Source organism: Meriones unguiculatus, chromosome 20, assembly GCF_030254825.1.
Source record: "Meriones unguiculatus strain TT.TT164.6M chromosome 20, Bangor_MerUng_6.1, whole genome shotgun sequence".
Classification (NCBI taxonomy): Eukaryota; Metazoa; Chordata; class Mammalia; order Rodentia; family Muridae; genus Meriones; species Meriones unguiculatus.
The window spans coordinates 5102736-5108735 of NC_083367.1; positions in this window are offsets into that span (position 1 = coordinate 5102736).

Here is a 6000-nt window from a genome sequence, read left to right on the forward strand (position 1 = left end):
TTTGTGTTCTGGGGTGATTTCATTGGAGTCAAATTTTTTCTGTTCTGGGGTGATTTTGTTGGAAACGGTTTTATGTGCTCTGGAGTCATTTCTCTGTAAGCAATTTTTTTGTGTTCTGGGGTGATTTCGTTGGAAGCGATTTTTTCGTGTTCTGGATTCATATCATTGGAAGCGAATTTTTTGTGTTCTGGGGTGATTGCATTGGAAGAAAGTTTTATGTCCTCTGGAGTCATTTCGTTGGAAGCAAATTTTTTGTATTCTGGGGTGATTTCATTGGAAGGAGATTTATGTGCTTTGGATTCATTTCGTTTGAAACGAATTTTTTGTGTTCTTGTGTGATTTCATTGGAAGTGTTTTTTATGTGCTTTGGAGTCATTTCATTGGAAGTGAATTTTTTGTGTTCTGGGGTGATTTCATTGGAAGCGAATATTTTGTGTTCTGGGGTGATTTTGTTGGAGGCAGGTTTTATGTTCTCTGGGGTCATTTCGCCAGAAGAGAATTTTTTGTGTTCTGGGGTGATTTTGTTTAATGCGGGTTTTATATGTTCTTCATTCATTTTATTTGAAGCAAATTTTTTTGTGTTCTGTTGTGATTGCATTGGAAGCGAGTTATATATCCTCCGGAGTTATTTCGTTGCAGGCGAATTTATTGCATTCTGGGGTGATTTCGTTGGAAGCGGGTTTTATGTGCTCTGGAATAATTTCGTTGGTTGCAAATTTTTTGTGTTCTGGGGTGATTTCGTTGGAAGCGGGTTTTATGTACTCTGGAGTCATTTCGTTGGAAGCAAATTTTTTCTGTATTGAGGTGATTTTGTTGAAAGCGTGTATGATGGTCTGGAGTCATTTCGTTGGAAGCGATTTTTTGTGTTCTGGGGTGATTTCATTGGAAGTGAATTTTTTGTGTTCTGTGGTGATTTTGTTGGAATCGGGTTTTATGTGCTCTGGAATCATTTCTTTGGCAGCGAAGATTTTGTGTTCTGGGGTTATTTCTTGGAAGCATGTTTCATGTGCTCTGCAGTCATTTCGTTGGATGCTAATTTTTTGTTATCTGGTGTGATTTCCTTTGAAGCTGGTTTTATGTGCTCTGGAGTCATTTCATTGGAAGCAAATTTTTTTATGTTCTGGGGTGATTTTGATGGAAGCAGGTTTTATGTGCTCTGGAGACATTTTTTGTAAGCAATTTTTTTTGTGTTCTGGGATGATTTCTTTGGAAGTGAATTTTTTGTGTTCTGTGGTGATTTTGTTGGAATCAGGTTTTATGTGCTCTGGAGTCATTTCTTTGTAAGCAATTTTTTTGTGTTCTGGAATCATTTCTTTGGCAGCGAATTTTTTGTGTTCTGGGGTGATTTCATTAGAAGCGAGTTTTATGTCCTCTGGAGTCATTTCTTTGGAAGTGATTTTCTTGTATTCTTGGGTGATTTCGTTGGAATTGGGTTTATGTGCTCTGGATTCATTTTGTTGGAAGCAAATTTTTTCTGAATTGCAGTGATTTTGTTGAAAGCGTGTCATATGTGATCTGGAGTCATTTCGTTGGAAGCGATTTTTTTGTGTTCTAGGGTGATTTTGTTGGAATCGGGTTTTATATGCTCTGAAGTCATTTAGTTGAAAGCGAATTTTTTGTGTTCTGGGGTGATTTCTTTGGAAGCATGTTTTATGTGCTCTGGAGTCATTTCGTTGGAAGAGAATTTTTTGTGTTCTGGGGTGATTTCTTTGGAAGCATGTTTTATGTGCTCTGGAGTCATTTCGTTGGAAGAGAATTTTTTGTGTTCTGTTGTGATTGCATTGGAAGCGACTTTCATGTCCACTGGAGTCATTTCGTTGGAAGCAAATTTTTGTGTTCTGGGGTGATTTCATTGGAAGCAAACTTTTTGTGTTCTGAGGTGATTTTGTTGGAATCGGGATTTATATGCTCTGGAGTCATTTCGTTGGAAGCGAATTTTTTGTTTTCTGGGGTGATTTCATTAGAAGTGAATTTTTTGTGTTCTGGGGTGATTTATATGGAAGCAGGTTTTATGTGCTCTGGGGTCATTTCGATGGAAGAGAATTTTTTGTGTTCTGGGGTGATTTTGTTTGATGCGGGTTTTATGTGCTCTGGATTCATTTTATTGGAAGCGAATTTTTTGTGTTCTGTTGTGATTTTTTGGAAGCATGTTTTATGTGCTCTGGAGTCATTTCGTTGGACGCTAATTTTTTGTGTTCTTTTGTGATTTCTTTGGAAGCATGTTTTATGTGCTCTGGAATCATTTCTTTGTAAGCAATTTTTTGTGTTCTGGGGTGATTTCATTGGAAGCAAATTTTTTGTGTTCTGGATTCATATCGTTGGAAGCAAATTTTTTGTGTTCTGGGGTGATTGCAGTGGAAGAAAGTTTTATGTCCACTTGAGTCATTTCATTGGAAGCATTTTTTTTGTGTCCTAGGGTGATTTCATTCGAAGCAGGTTTCTGTGCTCTGGATTCATTTTGTTGGAAGTGAAATTTTTGTGTTCTGTGGTGATTTCGTTGGAAGCTGGTTTTATGTGCTCTGGAGTCATTTCGTTGGAAGCAAATTTTTTGTGTTTTGGGGATATTTTGTTTGAAGCGAATTTCTTGCGTTCTGGGGTGATTTCGTTGGACGCAGGTTTTATGTGCTCTGGGGTGATTTTGTTGGAAGTGAATTTTTTGGGTTCTGGGGTGATTTCGTTGGAAGCAGGATATTTGTGCTTTGGATTCATTTTGTTTGAAGCGAATTTTTTGTGTTCTTGTGTGATTTCATTAGAAGTGTTTTTTATGTGCTTTGGAGTCATTTCATTGGAAGCGAATTTTTTGTGTTCTGGGGTGATTTTGTTGAAAGCGGGTCTTATGTGGTCTGGAGTCATTTTGTTGGAAGCGATTTTTTATGTTCAGGGGTGATTTCATTGGAAGCGAATTTTTTGTGTTCTGGGGTGATTTTGTTGGAATCGGGTTTTATATGCTCTGGAGTCATTTAGTTGGAAGCGATTTTTTTGTGTTCTGGGGTGATTTCTTTGGAAGCATGTTTTATGTGCTCTAGGGTCATTTCGTTGGAAGAGAATTTTTTGTGCTCTGGGGTGATTTTGTTGGAATCGGGTATTATATGCTCTGGAGTTATTTAGTTGGAAGCGAATTTTTTGTGTTCTGGGGTGATTTCTTTGGAAGCAAGTTTTATGTGGTCTGGAGTCATTTCGTTGGAAGAGAATATTTTGTGTTCTGGGGTGATTTCATTGGAGTAAAATTTTTTCTGTTCTGGGGTGATTTTGTTGGAAACGGTTTTATGTGCTCTGGAGTCATTTCTTTGTAAGCAATTTTTTTGTGTTCTGGGGTGATTTCGTTGGAAGCGATTTTTTCGTGTTCTGGATTCATATCATTGGAAGCGAATTTTTTGTGTTCTGGGGTGATTGCATTGGAAGCAAGTTTTATGTCCTCTGTAGTCATTTCGTGGGAAGCGAATTTTTTGTATTCTGGGGTGATTTCGTTGGAAGGAGATTTATGTGCTTTGGAGTCATTTCATTGGAAGCGAATTTTTTGTGTTCTGGGGTGATTTCGTTGGCAGCGGGTTCATGTGTTCTGGATTAATTTTGTTGTAAGCAAATTTTTTTGTGTTCTGTGGTGCATTCATTGGAAGCAGGTTTATGTGCTCTGGAGTCATTTCGTTGGAAGTGAATTTTTTGTGTTCTTGGGTGATTTTGTTTGATGCGGGTTTTATTTGCTCTGGATTCATTTTATTGGAAGCGAATTTTTTGTGTTTTGTTGTGATTGCATTGGAAGCGAGTTTTTTGTCCTTTTGGAGTTATTTCGTTGGAAGCAAATTTTTTGTGTTCTGTGGTGATTTCTCTGGAAGTGGGTTTTATGGCTCTGGAGTCATTTCCTTGGAAGCAAATTTTTTGTGTTCTGGGGTAATTTCGTTGGAAGCAAATTTTTTGTGTTCTGGGGTGATTGCCTTGCAAGCGGTTTTCATGTGCTCTGGAGTCACTTTGTTGGAAGCAAATTTTATGTGTTCTGAGGTGATTTCGATCGACTCGGGTTTTATGTACTCTGGAGTCATTTCATTGGAAGCAATTTTTTTCTGTATTGTGGTGATTTTGTTCAATGCGGGTCTTATGTGGTTTGGAGTCATTTTGTTGGAAGTGATTTTTTGTATTCTGGGGTGATTTCATTGGAAGCGAATTTTTTGTGTTCTGTGGTGATTTTGTTGGAATCGGGTTTTATGTGGTTTGGAGTCATTTCGTTGGACGCTAATTTTTTGTGTTCTGGGGTGATTTCGATGAAAGCGGTTTTATGTGCTCTGGGGTCATTTCGTTGGAAGAGAATTTTTTGTGTTCTGGGGTGATTTCGTTGGAAGCGATTTTTTCGTGTTCTGGATTCATATCATTGGAAGCGAATTTTTTGTGTTCTGGGGTGATTGCATTGGAAGAAAGTTTTATGTCCTCTGGAGTCATTTCGTTGGAAGCGAATTTTTTGTATTCTGGGGTGATTTCGTTGGAAGGAGATTTATGTGCTTTGGATTCATTTCGTTTGAAACAAATTTTTTGTGTTCTTGTGTGATTTCATTGGAAGTGTTTTTTATGTGCTTTGGAGTCATTTCATTGGAAGTGAATTTTTTGTGTTCTGGGGTAATTTCATTGGAAGCGAATATTTTGTGTTCTGGGGTGATTTCGTTGGAGGCAGGTTTTATGTTCTCTGGGATTTCGCCAGAAGAGAATTTTTTGTGTTCTGGGGTGATTTTGTTTGATGCCGGTTTTATATGTTCTTGATTCATTTTATTTGAAGCAAATTTTTTTGTGTTCTGTTGTGATTGCATTGGAAGCGAGTTATATGTCCTCTGGAGTTATTTCGTTGCAAGCGAATTTATTGCGTTCTGGGGTGATTTCGTTGGCAGCGGGTTTTATGTGCTCTGGAGTAATTTCGTTGGTTGCAAATTTTTTGTGTTCTGGGGTGATTTCGTTGGAAGTGGGTTTTATGTACTCTGGAGTCATTTCGTTGGAAGCAAATTTTTTCTGTATTGAGGTGATTTTGTTGAAAGCGTGTATGATGGTCTGGAGTCATTTCGTTGGAAGCGATTTTTTGTGTTCTGGGGTGATTTCATTGGAAGTGAATTTTTTGTGTTCTGTGGTGATTTTGTTGGAATCGGGTTTTATGTGCTCTGGAATCATTTCTTTGGCAGCGAAGATTTTGTTTTCTGGGGTGATTTCTTGGAAGCATGTTTCATGTGCTCTGCAGTCATTTCGTTGGATGCTAATTTTTTGTGATCTGGTGTGATTTCCTTTGAAGCTGGTTTTATGTGCTCTGGAGTCATTTCATTGGAAGCAAATTTTTTTATGTTCTGGGGTGATTTTGATGGAAGCAGGTTTTATGTGCTCTGGAGACATTTTTTGTAAGCAATTTTTTTTGTGTTCTGGGATGATTTCTTTGGAAGTGAATTTTTTGTGTTCTATGGTGATTTTGTTGGAATTGGGTTTTATATGCTCTGGAGTCATTTCGTTGGACTATAATTTTTTGAATTCTGGGGTGATTTACTTTGTAGCGGGTTTTATGTGCTCTGGAGTCATTTCTTTGTAAGCAATTTTTTTGTGTTCTGGAATCATTTCTTTGGCAGCGAATTTTTTGTGTTCTGGGGTGATTTCATTAGAAGTGAGTTTTATGTCCTCTGGAGTCATTTCTTTGGAAGTGATTTTCTTGTATTCTTGGGTCATTTCGTTGGAATTGGGTTTATGTGCTCTAGATTCATTTTGTTGGAAGCAAATTTTTTCTGAATTGCGGTGATTTTGTTGAAAGCGTGTCATATGTGATCTGGAGTCATTTCGTTGGAAGCGATTTTTTTGTGTTCTAGGGTGATTTTGTTGGAATCGGGTTTTATATGCTCTGGAGTCATTTAGGTGAAAGTGAATTTTTTGTGTTCTGGAGTGATTTCTTCGGAAGCATGTTTTATGTGCTCTGGAGTCATTTCGTTGGAAGAGAATTTTTTGTGTTCTGGGGTGATTTTGTTTGATGCGGGTTTTATGTGCTCT